Genomic DNA, 18175 nt, shown 5'->3' on the forward strand with positions numbered 1-18175 from the left:
ACACGCTCCAAGAGCTTGGTATGCTCACCTCTCTAGATTTCTCATTGAAAATGGTTTTTCAAAAGGAAAGATTGGTAATACTTTGCTTGTTAGAAAAAGAAAAAAAATGATTTCATCTTAGTTCAAATATATGTTGATGATATTATTTTTGAGGATACTAATAAAACTCTTTGCAAAGAATTTTCAAAAGTCATGCAAGAACAATTTGAAATAAGTATGATGGGAGAGCTTACATTCTTTCTTGGTCTCCAAGTCAAACAAAGTGATGATAAAATTTTCGTGTCACAAAGCAAATATGCCAAAGAGTTGGTGAAGAAATTTGGAATGTCAAACTCCAAGCATGCACCAACTCTAATGAGCACCTCCATCAAGTTAGACAATGATGAAAGTGGTGAGAAAGTAAACCAAAATCTATACCGAGGTATGATAGATAGTTTGTTTTATCTCACCACTAGTAGACCGGATATTATGTTTAGTGTTTGTGTATGTGCACGTTGTAGAACCTCGTATTTTTGGATTATGAATATATGTGAATTTATTGGTGATAAATAATTTTTATTGTGATAAATGACTTGAGGTCATGGATATACTTGGTAACAAGTTATTAGACATGTATGAGTGTGGTTTCATAGAGTTTCGTGCATTGGTTTTGGCTGAATAACAAAACATGCACAAATATGGAAATTTATATCTGCTCAGTCGACTTATGAGTCGACTCATGAGTCGACTAATGAGTCGACTGATGAGTCGACCATGAGTCGACTGACGGGCTAATTTTGGGTTTTCTTTTAGTTTGCGGATCTGTTGGGTTTTATATCGGGTCTAACCACTCATATATGATATCTCCTACCCGAGAACACCTTCAGAACTCAAAACCATAGCCCCCATCTCTCCCTCTCAAACCCTAGCTCGTTTTGGTGAATTTTTGGGGAATTTTTGGAGGATTTCAATGAGTTTTGGCGAGGTGCAGCGAAGGGGATGTTTCTCTCTCAGATTCAGGGATTATTCTAGCATATCAGAGGCGAGTAACATCTCGCCTAGCTCTCACCCACTGTTTGTATAAATTTTCTTTGGTTTTATTTTGAATTTTTAAGCCTAAATCACTATTTGTGTATAAAAATAGACCTTTATAGCATATGATGCTAAAATCGAATATTTTCAGTTTTTAAAAGCTCACCAACGAATTTGTAAATTAAGATCAAGATCTGGAAATTTGTTTAAACATGAGTTTTAATGTGATTTACTGTTTTTAATACGTTTTAAAACATGTGTAAATATGTTTAGGGTTTTGATGTAAGTAATTACATGCAGATCTTTCGTTTCAGTTTGTTTCATATATGAAATAATCATTTTTTATGCTGCTGGAAATGATGAAGAAGAACTTTAGGTTAACATCTTTGCATATAATCAATGAAAATAGAAATTGGAAAATTTTTTGCTCAGTCGACCAATGAGTCGACTGATGAGTCGACTAATGAGTTGACTGACGAGAAAGTTTTTAGTTTTTTGTCTCATCTGGTCGACCAATGAGTCGACCAATCCCAGTCGACTTATGAGTCGACTGATAGGGTGTTTTACAGATTCTTAATCTGTTTGAGTTGCTTTTCAGGGTTGCCTCGATTATCCGACACTAGTTTACAATGTTAGTGCTTTATCTGTACATGTGAGTTGACTTTTGACACAAGTACCGATATGCACACCGAGGCACGTGTGATATGAGTCTATGTGTATCTTTTGAGTATATATATATCATCGACACTTACACTTCGCATAACTTATATTTAGTCCTCGTGTTGGACACTCATTCCTTTCAGTCCTCGTGTTGGACATTCATTTCATTCAGTCCATGCGTTGGACATTGGTTATATTCAGTCCATGCGTTGGACATTTGGTTATATTCAGTCCATGCGTTGGACATTTGGTTATATTCAGTCCATGTGTTGGACATTGGTTATATTCAGTCCATGCGTTGGACATTTGGTTATATTATGTTCATGCGTTGGACATTGGTTATATTCAGTCCATGCGTTGGACATTGGCTATATTCAGTCCATGCGTTGGACACTCGTTACTTTCAGTCCATGTGTTGGACGTTTACTTCATGCAGTCCATGTGTTGGACATTTAATCTATATAGTCTATGTATTTGGACACTTAATCGCTTTCGGACATGACATTCATGTGAGTTCGACATGACACTATGTTTGGAAGTAGAGATGGGTTTTGTATTCTTTTAATTTATTTGTTCCTATATTAGATTCCGTGTTTTGGTATTTAGGGATTTACAATTTGAGATACAAGGTATATACATGAGGGTTTCCTTGTTTGGATTATTTCGCTCGACGTACCTATGCTCGTGTTGTAATTTCCTAACTACTAAGATCCTCTTATACATAGGTATTTACAAATTTGAGCTACATGGTATATACATGAGGGTTTCCTTGTTTGGATTATTTCGCTCTATGTACTTATGCTCACGTTGTAATGACCTATATAGGATCAGTGATTTCATATATATATATATATATATATACTCCAGCCATTTATGATAGTTATATTTTTCTTTTGAACTCCACTGTAGAACTTTGTTAGACATTTGAGAGTTTATCCTAGAAGTTGTAAAGGTTGTGTGCCTTGTTTCCTTTTATTCGGACAACTGTATTTGAGATTTGTTGAGAAGTTCCAGTTTATTCATTTCAGACATTAACTTGTACTTCAGTATGTTAGATGATGAATTATTTATTTGATCTCTATTATTTCATCAGTTGACTCTTGTATTATCTTTTACTTGCTTTTGTACCTATACTATTATTTCATCAGTTGACTCTTGTATTATCTTTTACTTGCTTTTGTACCTATACCTGTTATTGACTCTACTAGAGAGATAGTAATTTGTACCTATACCTGTTATTGACTCTACTAGAGAGATAGTAATTGTGATGGTAAAACATGTTATTGCACGGAGTGGTGCATGACAGGTTTGACATTCTTGGTTTTACCTTGGACTGCAGCCTTGTGTGAACCCAGAGGCGTCACAGTTTTCAAGCTTCTCCTAGAAAATCTCATTTAATTACGGTTAAAAAATTATTAAATATATACATTGTACTATTAAGCTTGGTTTGTTTTTATCCAAAGTATACTACTTTTGATCTTTATGGTTACTATGATGCCGAATTTGCCAGATGCAAAGTAGACCGTAAGAGTACTAGTGGCACATGTCAATTCTTAGGCAACTCACTTGTTTCTTGGTCATCCAAAAACCAAAATTATGTAGCCTTATCCACTACGTAAGTGGAATACATTGTTGTCGGTTTATGTTGTGCATAATTATTATGGATGAAACAAAATTTGGTTGATTTTGATTTACATTTTCATGATACAAAAATATTTTGTGATAATACTAGTGCTATAAATATTTTAAAAAATTCTGTTTTACATTCAAGAACAAAACATATAGATGTCCACCATTATTTTTTATGTGATCATGAGAAAGAAAAGATGTGTCCCTTGTTTATATTGATACAAAATCATAATTAGCTGACATCTTTACCAAGCCTCTTAGCGAAGAAAATTTTTGTCGCATAAGAGGTGAATTAGGTATATGCATTCTTTGATTAATTTTGATGGCCTTACATGTTTTCGTTGTATGGATTATAATTTTCATATCTTGGTATTTTTTATTTGCACTCATTGTCATAGCATGTTGTAATACACAAGGACACTTAGAGGAGTGGTTGGGAGAGATCGGGGTCAATTCCAAGAGGAGTGTGTTGAAGATGGTAAATCCAAACACTTGAAGAAGGTGACACGGGTAGGCCAACACATAGAGGAGTGCCTTGTGGATTGACAACATGTGTATTGTATTGTATACCCCATTTTGATGTTGATAAAGGGGGAGAAATATCTCCTATCTTTTGTGCACATAGATAATGGGAGGAGTCTTATAGATGGGGGAGTATCTATCTATAAGTATACTTTTATTTATTTTTATACTCTTTTATAATGGTGGTTTGTCATCATCAAAAAGGGGGAGATTGTTAAGTCTCATATTTTGATGATGATTTACAAACCTCATTATTGGTACTAATTGCTTATCAAGTGATATTATACAGGATGTATTTTATCAAGCAATATAGTGTCATTATAGGAGGATGGATGAATTTAAGCTTCAATGATCATATTTATGGAGGTAGAGGCAAGTTGATGAAGAAGAGCTTTCAAGTATAATATATATAAGAAAAGCTTCATCAACATATTAACAAATACCGAGTCTTAAGATTTGTATATATTTGTGAGTGATATTTGCATTTTTATTTTCTCTCTCGATCATAATGTAGGCAAGAAATATAGTAGATTATTTTTGAAGCATTTGGGGATCAAATACACACACTTCTAAAATCGTATTTTTGACCGTTTTACAAAATAATAAGTTTTCACAATTGGAAAATGATATTTAAGAAATTCTTTTTCTAACATGTTTATTAGAATAACCATTTCCCAAGTTTTATAATTTTTAAAATTTATTTACTATTTTAAAGCTACTTTGAAAATCAAATTTTTTGTTCAAAGCTAGGCTGTGCACGTTTTTTGGTCGACCGACACTGATCATCAGTCGATCAAAGAACTGCTCTGCAATTACTAAAAAGTTTTTGCTCAGTCGACCGACTTCATCAGTTGACTAAACAGTGTTTTTAGTCAACCGACACTATGTATCAGCCGACTGAAAAACTACTCTGCAATTGCTAAAAAGTTTCTGCTTAGTCGACCGACCTCCATCAGTCGACTGAATAGGATTTTTAGTCAATCGATAGTTTTCATCAGTCGACCTATAGTTTCCCAGAATCATCCAACAGTCAACTCATCAGTCAACTGAACAATACATCAGTCGACCGACGACACTGTAATGACTATTTCTAGATTTTACTGATTTCTTAGGATTTGCTATTTTGTGTTGGTTTTGGGCTATTATTTTGAGCTCCTATATATATCCCACAACCCTCATTTATTTAGTAACTAAGCAAGTAAAGAATATTAAGAGTTTCTACTTGTGTTTTGTTTTTTGAGCTTAAACTTTCATCTCACTCTTAAGTTTCCAGTTTTGGTTTTCACTTTCATAACCCAAAATTCTCTGAGCTTCAATTGTTTCTCTCTTTATCCTTACTATAGGATTGTTGTAAGAGAGATCCTTCATTCATTTTGTATTGTGTGATGAGTGTGTCGAGTTAGATCTCGAGGAGATCATTGTGAAGAAGTTCTGGTTTTCACACCGGGTTGTGTAGTGAATTACCATTGGGAGAGGTGGTCGGGGACGTAGGTCAAGAGGACCGAACCTCATGAATATATCGGCATCTCATTTGGCTATTTATTTCTAACTCTCTCTCTCATTTATTGCCATATTGCTATATAGTGTCTTGAGTTGCATTGAATTTCATTAATTACACATTAATTGTTTGATTACCCTATTCACACCCCCTAGGGTAATTTCAGAAAGAAGTCGAACACTTTAACAAGCATGAATATTGTAAATCAATAGTACAAGAAGAAGCTAGTGAAAGATTTAAAGAATTGTGGAACATTCAATTGGAGAGCTCAAGATTGTGTTGAGTTCGTGTTGACTCAAATCAGTTGAGAAGTAGGATTGGGTTTGGACTCTAATTAGGATTAGTTACACTATCCTAATTAGGATTGGATTGAAAGAATTAATTTACTTGGGATTCAAGTTAGAGTTCTAATAGGATTGAGCAAAATCAATCTCTATATATATTATATCAATCCATGGATTTAACAACAAGAAAAAAGAAAGATCTATATTCCACAATTGTTAGGGGTGTGTAGTTTCAACCTCTTGTAATCTCTTCTCAAAAGAAATAAGATCTTCCCCCTTCTCCCTGTGGAGTACACGGATCATCTTGATAGTGTGGAACCACGTTAAATCTTGTTGTTTGTTGTTTTTCTTGATTGCATGGTAGTTTTGGGGTCTCTTGATTGTTTAAGTTTTATCTTCCGCGGCTTGCATACTCTAATAATTGGTATCAGAGCTACTATGGTGACCAAGATGACAATGACCAAGTTTGAGGTGGAGAAATTTGATGGCAAGTCAAATTTTCTCTTGTGGAAGATGCGCGTCACGACGTTACTCGTGAAGGAAGGGGTCCACTGATCCCTAGACGGTTTTGAGAAGAAGCCATCCACTTTGGATGAAGATGAGTGGAAAGACATGGATGTCCGCGCAAAGGCTATGATTATCATGTGCTTATCAAATGAGGTGCTCTACAACGTTATGAATGAGAGCACGGCTGAGGCTATGTGGTGCAAGTTGGAAAGCTTGTATATGACGAAGAGTTTGTCAAATAAACTCTTCAAGAAGAAGCAGCTCTATGAACTTCAGATGAAGGAAGGTATGCCTATTCTGCAACACTTGAACATCTTTAATAGGATTATTGGCGATTTGTTGGCTCTTGAGGTGAAGCTAGAAGAAGAAGACCAAGCTCTTCTGTTCCTGTGTTCGCTTCCACCCAGTTACAATCACTTGGCGACTACAATCATGTATGGGAAGGAGACTTTGGAGTTAGAGGATGTTATCTCGGTGCTTCAGAATAATGAACTCATCAGGAAGACGGACACCATGGAGGAATCTTTAGGTCTAGTGGCCAATGTAAAGAAAGAAAAGTCAAAGGGCAAGGATCCGGTCAAGGCTCAAGGAAATTCTAGTTCTGTCATCTGTTTTTGGTGCAAATGACTAGGCCACTTCAAGAAGAATTGCAAGTCATACAATGAGTACTTGAAAAAACAGGATGGCGGGACTGACAGTACAAAGGGTAAGGATAACCATGCTGGTGTCATAGAAGATCTCTGTGATGTACTGACTCTGGAGTCAGGTACGGGCAAGTATACCAATGATTGAATACTTGACTCAGGATGCGCATATAACATGTACCCAAGGAGGGAGTGGTTTAGCACTTACAGGCTTGTTTCTGGAGGATCGGTTCTTATGGGGAACGATGCAGTGTGTCGGATTATTGGCTTGGGAACGTCAGGATGAAGATGCATGATGGACAGGAAAGGACTCTCTCTAATGTTCGGTATGTTCCGGACTTAAAGAAAAATCTTCTTTCACTAGGAGCTTTTGAGGCTCAAGGGTGCAAGTTTAGTGGTGAAGGTGGAGCTATCACAGTCACCAGGGGCGCTACTGCTACTCTGAAAGGGGAGCGCATGAGGAACTTGTACAGACTGGTAGGCAGCGTCATTGAGGGCGAGGTTTCAGCTGCAGTAGAGAAGATTGATCAATCGAGACTTTGGCATATGCATCTAGGATACATGAGTGAAAGGGGTCTACAAGTACTCCACAACAAGGGCGTGCTTTCAAGAATAACTCAATGCAAACTTGACTTTTGTAAGTATTGTGTTATGGGGAAGCAACGTAGAGTATCTTTCTTTACTTTGCAGCATAAGTCCAAGGGGTTGCTAGATCTTGTCCACACTAATGTGTGGAGGCCCTCACCGAAGGCATCCATTGGGGATGCGAGGTATTATGTTACCTTCATTGATGATTTATCCATGAAGCTTTGAGTCTATTTCTTGAGGCAGAAGTTTGAAGTTTTTCAAAAGTTAAAGAAGTGGAAAGCGTTGGTAGAAAATCAGAAGGGGCTGAAATTGAAAGTCCTAAGGTCAGATAATGAGGGTGAGTATACCTCCGGGGAATTCAAAGAGTACTTGACTAATGAAGGCATCCAACATTAATTAAGTGTGCCAGGACGACCAGAACAAAATGGAGTAGCTAAACACATGAATCAAACACTAATGGAAAGAGCCTGCGGTCTCTTGCTACAAGCAGACATGTCCAAAGGTTTTTGGGCGGAAGAGGTAAATCATGCGTGCTATTTGATTAACAGGTCACCATCTACAGCCGTTAATCTTTAGATCCCAGAGGAGATATGGTGAGGAGAATCAGTGGACTACTCGACTTTATGCATATTTGGTTGTCCAGTGTATAGTCTTGTAGACAATCAGAAGAGAAACAAGCTAGAGTCCAAGTCGAGACAGTGTATCTTCATAGGATTCACTTCTGGAGTCAAAGGGTACCGGTTATGGGATCCTGAGACTCATAGTGCCTTTACCAGTAGAGATGTGGTCTTTGATGAAGACGCTACCATGTGGGCAGATTCAAAGACAGAAGACAAGACGCAAGGTGAAGCTCTAGATGCTTCTACAGATTCTCAGGTACAGGAGGTGGAGTTTTTGGAAAGCCCTGCAAGCCCTAGTGGACCTACCAATGAGACTCCAACCAGCGATGGAGACAGAGCTACTACACAGGAGGAGCAACCAATAGCGTTGAGACGCTCGAACCGTACAGTGGTGCTATCTACTAGATATAGTTGGGAAGACGATGATCATGTATCTTTTACTTTATTCACAGAAGCTGGAGACCTATGTAGCTATAGAGAGGCCATTGAAGCAGATGATCGTGACAAGTGGATTACAACTATGGACCAGGAGATGGAGATTTTGGAGAGGAATCAGACGTAGGTTCTGGTTAATCTTCTAAGAGGCTCAAATGTGATTGGTTGCAAGTGGATCTTCTGGAAGAAAGATGGTGAGAAATTCAAGGCAATGTTGGTTGCCAAGGGATATGCTCAGAAGGAAGGAGTGGACTACAATGAGATTTTTTCTCCCGTAGTCAAACATATGTCCATTCATTTGTTATTGGCTATTGTTGCACAGTATGATTTGGAGTTGGAGCAGATGGACGTTAAAACAACATTTTTGCATGGAGAATTGGAGGAGCAAATTTATATGAAGCAGCCTGAGGGATATCTCCGCGAAAGTGAAGAGGACAATGTTTGTCTTCTCAAGAGGTCTCTGTACGGGCTCAAACAATCTCTGAGGCAGTGGCAAACTGGGCATCCAACATATTTGTTGTTATATGTGGATGATATGCTAATAGCTGCAAAGGAAAGGGCACAAATTGAGGAAGTCAAGCAGTTGCTAAAGATGGAGTTCGACATGAAGGATATGGGAGCAGCCAGGAAGATCTTAGGTATAGAGATCTCATGAGACAGGGTTTTTGGCAAACTTTGGCTGTCCTAAGAGAATTATATTCTCAAGATGTTGAAAATGTTCAACATGGATGAAGCACGACCGGTTTCTACTCCTTTAGTCGGTCACTTCAAATTATCCTCAGAGTAGTGTCCACAAACAGTTGAGGAGCAGGAAAAAATATCTCGGATACCATATGCGAGTACAGTGGGATTGCTGATGTATGTTATGGTTTGCACTAGGCCTGACTTAGCCTATGCAGTAAGTTCAGTAAGTTGATTCATGTCAAATCCAGGAAATCAGCATTGAGAGGTGGTGAAGTGGATTCTGTGTTATCTATGAGGGACTGCAAAGGTGAGCCTATTGTTTTAGTCTTTGGAGGATAAGGGGTCCAAGAAACTACAGGGATACGTCGATGCAGATTACGCATGCGACCTTGATCAGCGGAGGTCAACGACGGGCTATATATTCACAGTTTCTAACTGTGCTATTAGTTGGAAGGCTGAGTTACAGGAAACTATGACTCTTTCGACGACTGAGGTTGAGTGCATAACTACAGTTGAAGCATCGAAGGAAGCTCTGTGGTTGCGGGGTTTGGCCAGGATGTTTGACATCATGTAGGATTCAATACTTATTCATTGTGACAGTTAGAACGCGATTCATCTTGTGAAGGATCAAATGTATCATAAGCGGACGAAGCACATTGACATCATGTATCACAAGATCTGAGAGTGGTTGACAGGGAAAAAGTGATTGACTTGGTGAAGATCAGTACAAAGAAGAATCCGGTGGATATGATAACAAAGGTCATTCCAGTGGAGAAGTTCAAAGCACCTTTGGACTTCATCCACGTTCTTTAGAAGTAACTTTGGAGAAATACTCTTGGGAGGGAGTTGTATAAAGTGGGGGTTGATTTTGGAAAATCTTCGCGAAGGATTGATTCAACGTGATGTGAGTCAAGGTGGAGATTGTTGAGTTCGTGATGACTCAAATCAGTTGAGAAGCAGGATTGGGTTTGGACTCTAATTAGGATTAGTTATACTATCGTAATTAGGATTGGATTGAAGGAATCAATTGAATTAGGATTCAAGTTAGAGTTTTAATAGGATTGAGCAAAATCAATCTCTATATATATTGTATCAATCCATGGGTTTATCAACAAGAAAAAAGAGAAATCTATTTTCCACCATTGTTAGGGGTGTGTAGTTTCAACCTCTTGTAATCTCTTTTCAAAAGAAATAATATCTTCCCCCTTCTCCCCGTGGACGTACATGGATCATCTTGATCGCGTGGACCCATGTTAAATCTTGTTATTTGCTGTTTGTCTTGATTACTTGGTAGATTTGGGGTTTCTTGATTGTTTAAGTTGTATCTTCCGCGGCTTGCATACTCCAACAGATTGATACTGAGCTACCAGGAAGTCTGAGTATTTGGAAGATTTAGAAACATTAAAAAGAAAGGTTCAAGATTGAAGCTAAGCTAGGAGGACGTCTGAGTCTTATGATGTGTGTGAATGTAAGTATGAATAATAAGTTATTAGATAGTAGCTCTAGCAATTATGATGATAAATTAGATTCTTTCTTACGTTCATATTCAAATACAATCCTTGAGTGAATCTTTAGTCAAAGATCTGACCATTGACCTTTTGTTATATGAGAAATAGTGAGAATCCTTTCTTTTAGATTCTATCTCCTACCATATTCAGAAGATCCTACGACAAATATCTACTAATTTCGTTGATCTTGAGATTTGAATTCTTACTATGTTTATTACCTCAATTTAAGATTATTGACAACTTAACAACTTTGTTGATCTTGAGATTTGAATACGTGGAAAATATGCTTACCTTGTACATCTCCGACAAGTCATGTTGCTGTTAGGAATTGATCTCTTGTATTTCCAATATGAAAATATGGGACCAAAGGGGGGGACAGGTGAGGTGTCCCCCTCCTATTGCATAATGAGTTGGTCATAATTAATGATGACCAACTCATTATGCAATAGGAGGGGAACACCTTACTTGTCCCCCATGTTGGTCCCATATTTTGGGTTCTTGTGGAATTTTTCTTTTAATATATATTCTTTATCTCAAAACAATTTTTCTACATTAATGAACTAGGACTCTTGATCGATATTATTTCATATTTAAAATTTTTGTCCGTTCTCTGAATGTTTTGTAGAAAGTTTCGCTCACAGTTCCAAGTCAAAATTCTGCTTGAGTGAAAATACCTTTAAATGTTGTGAGATTTCTTACCTATTCATGTGAGATATTGATCTTGAAAACCTGTTTGTTTTCTTCATCTATTGCCAAAGATCTTTATTATGTTTTTACTGCTTGTTGCATACATTTAGAGCATCATATTGTCTTGTGCATTTGATGTTGTTATAGTGTTGTAAGCTTAATTGTCAAGTTCTTACGTTTTGAGTATAAAACCTATTTTCTCACTTTTTAAAAGTGATCCTATTATCTCACAATATGAGACTGATAGAGGATCGAAGATCAGTGCATAGGTGTGTGTGTTGGCAACAGGTAAGTCCTATATGCTCTAGGGATTGAGTGAGATAAAAAATAAAAGTCTAGCATATTGAAGGGCCGCGTATTGGTGGAAATTGTAATCTATTTGTTTGTTTCGTAAAAAAAATGCAGAAAGTGGGAGAAAGTGGGGGAAAGAAAATTGATATAGGTGAATTTTGATATTTTTCTCAACTTTCAGATGTTTGGTTTGTTAAAGCTATAAAATAAAGTGGGGGAGAAAATGAGTTATCACCATATTATTGGATGAGATGAGTAATTTTTGATGTTTTCCTCCACTTTCCTTATTTAGGTTCTTTTCTTGTGTTTGGTTCATTCTTAAAACTAAGAAAATAGATGAGAAAAGATGAGTTGTTATTATATTATTGGATGATGTGACTCATACTTAGGAAAATCAATTTCCTTGTTTTGTTGGAGGAAATGATGGAAGAAAAATTTTAATGAGATGAGATGAGTTGTCACCATATTATTGGATGATGTGAGTAATTTTTAAAGATGGTAGAAAGTGAAGGAAAATGGGGTGATGTGAGTTGGATGAGTTGATTGATGTGACACATTTCTTGTGTTTAGTTTATTTTTAAAAGTAAGAAATAAGATAAGTTGACACCATATTATTGGTTGATGTGGGAGATTTGTAAGGATGGAAAATGATGAAAGTGAAGAAAAATGATGAAAGTGAAGAAAAATGGGTTTTGAAAAATGAAGGAAACGAACCAAACAGTCCCTTAACTTAAAGTTGAAGTGCTTGTAGTGGACTAGAAAACCCTAGCTGGGGTGCTAGGTAGAGGAGGTAGCCAAGGAGGTAAACTGCTATGGGGCTGTTTGGTTCGGCCAAATTTTTAGGAATCCTGCAGTTTTGGAACAAAAAATAGGTTTTTTGACATTAGGATTTTAAAACTGTCATTTGGTTCAACTTTATTTTTTAAGAATACCTTTCTTAAAAGCTGACATGGCAGCCTACTTTATGGAAAGCCCAAATCCTCTTTTGAAGCTCGGAAATAGGTTAGAAATCTGACATCTCATTGACAACTCATCATTTACTCTTACAACTCCATAAATTATTTGGCAATGAAACAAACATGAGTTTTGGATATGCTTTCCTATTCTTCACTTCATCATTCCATACCAAACACAAGTTATGCATTCCTTTGAGATCCACAATTTTTTTTAGAAATGGTTATTTTCCTCGAAATCCATTTCCATTATTTTATGGAAACGAACCAAACATCCCCTATATATCTTTGTGCACTCTATGATTTGCTTGCTGCCTATCTCTTTACTTTCAGCTTTACATTATTGGTCTGTAGTATTGTTAGAGTTGAGGAAGCGGGATGGATTGAGAATGGAGGAAATATGAGGGAAAATGAGAAGAGGTTAAGAACTTAAAGAAACTTTGTATGAATTGCTTCAAAGCTTGTTTACAATGCTTACATCCATTGCCTATTTATAGGCACGTATAGAACTATCTAGAGCATAGATATTTTATATGAAACATTCTAGAGTATTGTATAATACACCACTCTTCTAGATATATCTTATTTGCATCATATTTCTAGGCCTATTTATTTCTAGAATCTTTGCATATTAAAATATTATTGTAGAGTGTTCTAGAGAATTACAAATTACTTCTAACACCCCTCCTTAATTTGTAATTCCCAACTCATTTCTAAATAGTATAAACTTTTTGGAGGGTAATGCTTTTGTGAAGATGTCTGCTAGCCGTTCATTTGTTGTGATGAACTCTAGCTCGATCTCCTTATCTTCAATAAGCTTTCTGATGAAATGATGACGAATCTCAATATGTTTGGTTTTAGCATGGAAGACTGGATTTTTTGTCATGGCTATTACAGACTTGCTGTCACAATAGAGAGTAGTCGGTGACTCTTGGTCTTGTTGTAAATCAGATAAAATCCTTCGAAGCCATACTGCTTCGCATGCGGCATTTGTAGCTGAAATATACTCTGCTTATGCAGATGAGAGAGCTATGATCTGTTGTTTCTTTGAGGTCTAGGATATTACCTTAGATTCTAGAGTGAAGGCATATCCTGAAGTGCTTTTGCGATCATCAATGCATCCAGCCCAGTCGCTGTCAGTGTAGCTAGATAATGCATTGTCTTCTTCTGTTGCGTATCTGATTCCCATACTCTTTCTTCCTTGAAGATATCAAAGAATTCGCTTCGCTGCTCCATAGTGTAGCTTACTTCGATTGCTCATGAATCTGGACACAATGCTTACGGCATACAATATGTCTGGCCTAGTGTTTGTCAGGTAGATTAGCGATCTGACTAGGCTTCTGTAACTTGAGGCATCCACCTTTGGCGCTCCATCGTTCGTTGATAGCTTTTCATTTAGCAATGCTGGTGTAAGGCATCCACCTTTGGCGCTCCATCGTTCGTTGATAGCTTTTCATTTAGCAATGCTGGTGTAGCTACTGGATTGCAATTCTTCATGTTGAACCTCTTCAGAAGATCTTCGCAGTATTTCTCTTGATTGATGAATATTTCTCCTTCAGATTGTTTTACTTGTAGTCCCAGAAAATATCTCATCAATCCTAAATCTTTTTTCTTCACATATGGAGATGGTTCACTCGGGCTCCATTGAAATCCATTCTCGTGGAAGTAGCTGTCAATTTTGCTATTCCAAGCCCGTGGTGCTTGCTTCAACCCGTATAATGCTTTGTGCAACCGATAAACTTTGTTTTCTTCTTTCTTGACTATGTAGCCCTGTGGTTGCTCGACATAGACTTTCTCTTCGAGTTCTCCATTTAGGAATGCTAACTTGACATCTAGCTGAAATACTTTGAGCTTGAGTTGTGCTGCTATAGCCAATACCGTCCTTATGGTTTCCATACGAGCAACTGGGGAAAATGTCTCATTGAAGTCGACTCCTGGTCGCTGAGAGTAACCCTTTGCGACTAATCGAGCCTTGATTTTCTGAACGGAGCCATCTTCATTGTACTTGGTTTTGTATATCCACTTAAGACCAATGACCTCCTTTCCTTCTGAAAGATTCACCAGCTCCCATGTTTTGTTCTTCTCGATCATGTAGATTTTTTCATCCATTACTTTTCTCCAGCCTTCATCTTGAACAGCTTCTTCAAATTTCTGTGGTTCACAGGAGAAGAATGCTATGTCACAGGAGTCATAAATATCTTGAAGTGAACGCACCTTTTTAGGCAATGAATCTGTGTCTGAAGTTGATGCATCTGAGGATCTTGGACTAGGGGAATCTTGATATGACGTGGCTCCCCTTGTTTCTTCGTCAATGATGCTTGGTGTTAAGGTTTGATGCGGTTCACCGTTCCATGTTCCTGCTTCACTGAAGATAACATCTCTGAGACCACCAATTTGTTAGTATCAGGATTGTATAATCTGTAGGCTTTGGATTCTTCACTGTAGCCAATAAAGATGAGTTTTTCTCCTTTTTCATCAAACTTTTGTTAGACCCTAGAGGGGGGGTGATTAGGGTCTTATGCTAATCTAATCCGATTTTATCCCAATTAAAACTAATTAACAAGTTATATTCTTGCAAGATAGATATACAAAGAGTTAAGTGCAAGAATATGCAATATACACAAGGTGATATATCCTAGCAAAGAGGTATACTATATGATATATGCAAGGATATATAAACTAACACAAGGGTAAACAATATGAACTAGATAGTGGATCATATAAATAATGAGCTAATGACAATGGCGACAAGAATTATAAACACAAGTATAAATAAACGCCAAAGCACACTCAAACACAAGATATGATCACGGAGTTCGGACCTTCCGTCCTACGTCTCCGCTCCCCACTCCCGGGGAGAAATCCACTATCACAACCGGGTTTTCTACGTTCACCCGAATAACGTTTACACCTCACAGTGTCGGTTTTCAACGCTCACCGAACAACGTTCACTCCTCACACTCGGTTTTCTAGTTCACCGAAAACTTCACAACACACTCGGTTTTCTAGCTCACCGAAAACCTTACACCACTCACAATGTAACAAATATAAATTTGTTCTCTACAATAGATGAGAACTCAATTAAGCACAAACTCAATGTTACAATCTCTCACAACCCTAATATACTATGTATGCAAATACAATAAGCTCAAGTGGGTGTGTGTAACAATGAGATAATATAATCAAATCTAAACTCAATATAAAAACTAGCTTTAAAGAATGATAATCAAATAACTAAGCAAATGTAAAGCTAGATAGAGTTTAGAAAACTTCTCCAATAGATGACAAGATGGAGAGATGGAGATTGGAGCCCAAACAAGAAGATACTGTAGCAACGGTCGGATGCTACAGTACTTCGGTCGACCGGTACGGTCGACCGAGAGCCATCTGCAAAGCTGAGAAACGTCCAGAGACATTTCCGGTCGACCGGTCCGGTCGACCGGAGTTACTGTAGCAGCGCGCAGATGTTTTGTAAAATCAATTTAAAATAGTAAATGAACTCCAAAAGTTATGAAATTTTTTGGGAGTGTTCTAGACATGTAGAATAACATGTCAGAGAAAGAATTTCGGAAAAATCTTTTCCCAGTTGAGAGAAATAAATATTTGAACACAAATTTACAGTTTCTGAAAAACTGTTAACATATACGATTTTGTAAAATCAATTAGGCACAGTAAATCAACTCCAAAAATAGTAAAATTTTGAGGGAAGTTTATAAACATGTAGATAAACATGTCAGAGAAAGAATTTTTCAAATATCACTTTCCATTTGTGAAAACTCATCTGTTTTGTAAAACATGCATGAACATGTGCACGAACGAAAACATGATTTTGTAAATTCCATTAAACATAACAAATCAATTCTAAACTTGATGAAACTTTGCGAAATGTTTGTAAACTTGAAAACAAATATGTTAGAAAAAGAATTTCTCAAATTGAATTTCCATTTGTGAAAACTCATGTATTTTGCAAGTGTGTCCAAAGCATGAAACTCAAAACCATGCATGTATATATATAACTATATATATACATAGAAACCAAATACGTGTGTGTATATGATATTGAGCTTAAGGTACTTAACACACATAATATAAAACCTAAACTAGATTACCCAAGCCGATCTTGATCTTCAATAAGCTTGACTTGGTACACTTTGCGGATGAAGCTTGAACTTGGATCTTGAACTTTGAATAGCAAGGCTTCAACCCGACATTCCGCCAACCTCCTTTGGATATCATCGTTGAAGCGCAATCCATCCAACCTCCAACTACGTTGTTTGTCTATAATAAATAAGAAAACACAAACACTAGACAAACAACATTAGTAGTAAATTGTTTGTAGATCATCATCAAAACAAGAAGGCCAACAACTTTTCCTTTCTTAGTTGTGTTGGTTTATGTTCATAGGTGATACAACCAAATACCTTAAAGAAATTCACTTTCACCTTTCGCCTATACCAAGCTTCATATGGCGTCTTGTTTGGCACAACTTTTGTTGGTGATCTATTCAAAATGTAGACTGTTGTATATACTGCCTCAGCCCATAATTTGTTTGGGAGATTTTTACTTTTTAACATGCTCCTCGCCATCTCCACAATTGATCTATTTCTTCTTTCTGCTACTCCATTTTATTGTGGAGTGTACCTTGTTGTTAGGTCCTTTTTAATTCCATATTTTTTACAAAAATTTTGAAATTCATTGTAAGTGAACTCTCCTCCATGATCAGTTCTTAGAACTTTCAATTTATGGCCACTTTGCTTTTCTACAAGAGCCTTATACTCAATAAACTTTGAGAATACTTCTGATTTTGCTTTTAAGAAATATACCCACATCATTCTGCTATAATCATCAACAAATAATAAGAAATATCTTCTTCTATTTAATGATGGGGTTTGTGTTAGGTCACAAACATCAGAATGCACAAATTCTAACGGGGCTTTTACTCTCCAAGATGTTTTGGTAAATGCTAAGCGATGCATTTTTCCATAAATGCATCCTTCACAAACTTTTTCTTCTTTATTTATGTGTGGGAGTCCTATCACCATATTCTTCATTTTTAGCAAGTTTAGACTCTTGAAGTTTAAGTGGCTATATCTTTGATGCCATAATAGAGAATCATTATTTTCTTCTAATTTGAGTGCAAGATTCTCTATTGACATTTTTAAGGGAAAAAAGGAGCCATTTTTATTATAGCCACTATTTTCTTATTCTTGTCATCTATTATCACACATTCATTCTTAAAGAAATTGATTTCATAGCTTTTTTGAATTAATTGTCCCACACTAAGTAAATTTTGAGTTATCCCCGAAACATAAAGAACATCTGAGATGTATTTCGTCTTACCTCTCTTTGTCTGGACTGCTATCACTCCCTTTCCTTCAATGTTTTGTAATTTTCTGTCTCCAAGCTTTATTTGAGAGCTTGTTTCATCCTTCAACTCTACGAAGATGCTCTTATTTCCTGTCATATGATTGCTGCATCCACTATCCAAATACCAAGTATCCTTTTCTTCTGATTGTGCATTAAAACATGAATAAAATAAGTTACTTCTGTATAGTGGACTTCATTATTTTCTGATACCAGTAATCTTTTTGGGAGTGATTAGCATTTCTACAGTTTGTGCATTTAAACTTACGGTTGTATGTGTTATGTCCAGA

This window comes from Asparagus officinalis, chromosome 9, assembly GCF_001876935.1.
Source record: "Asparagus officinalis chromosome 9, Aspof.V1, whole genome shotgun sequence".
NCBI lineage: Eukaryota > Viridiplantae > Streptophyta > Magnoliopsida > Asparagales > Asparagaceae > Asparagus > Asparagus officinalis.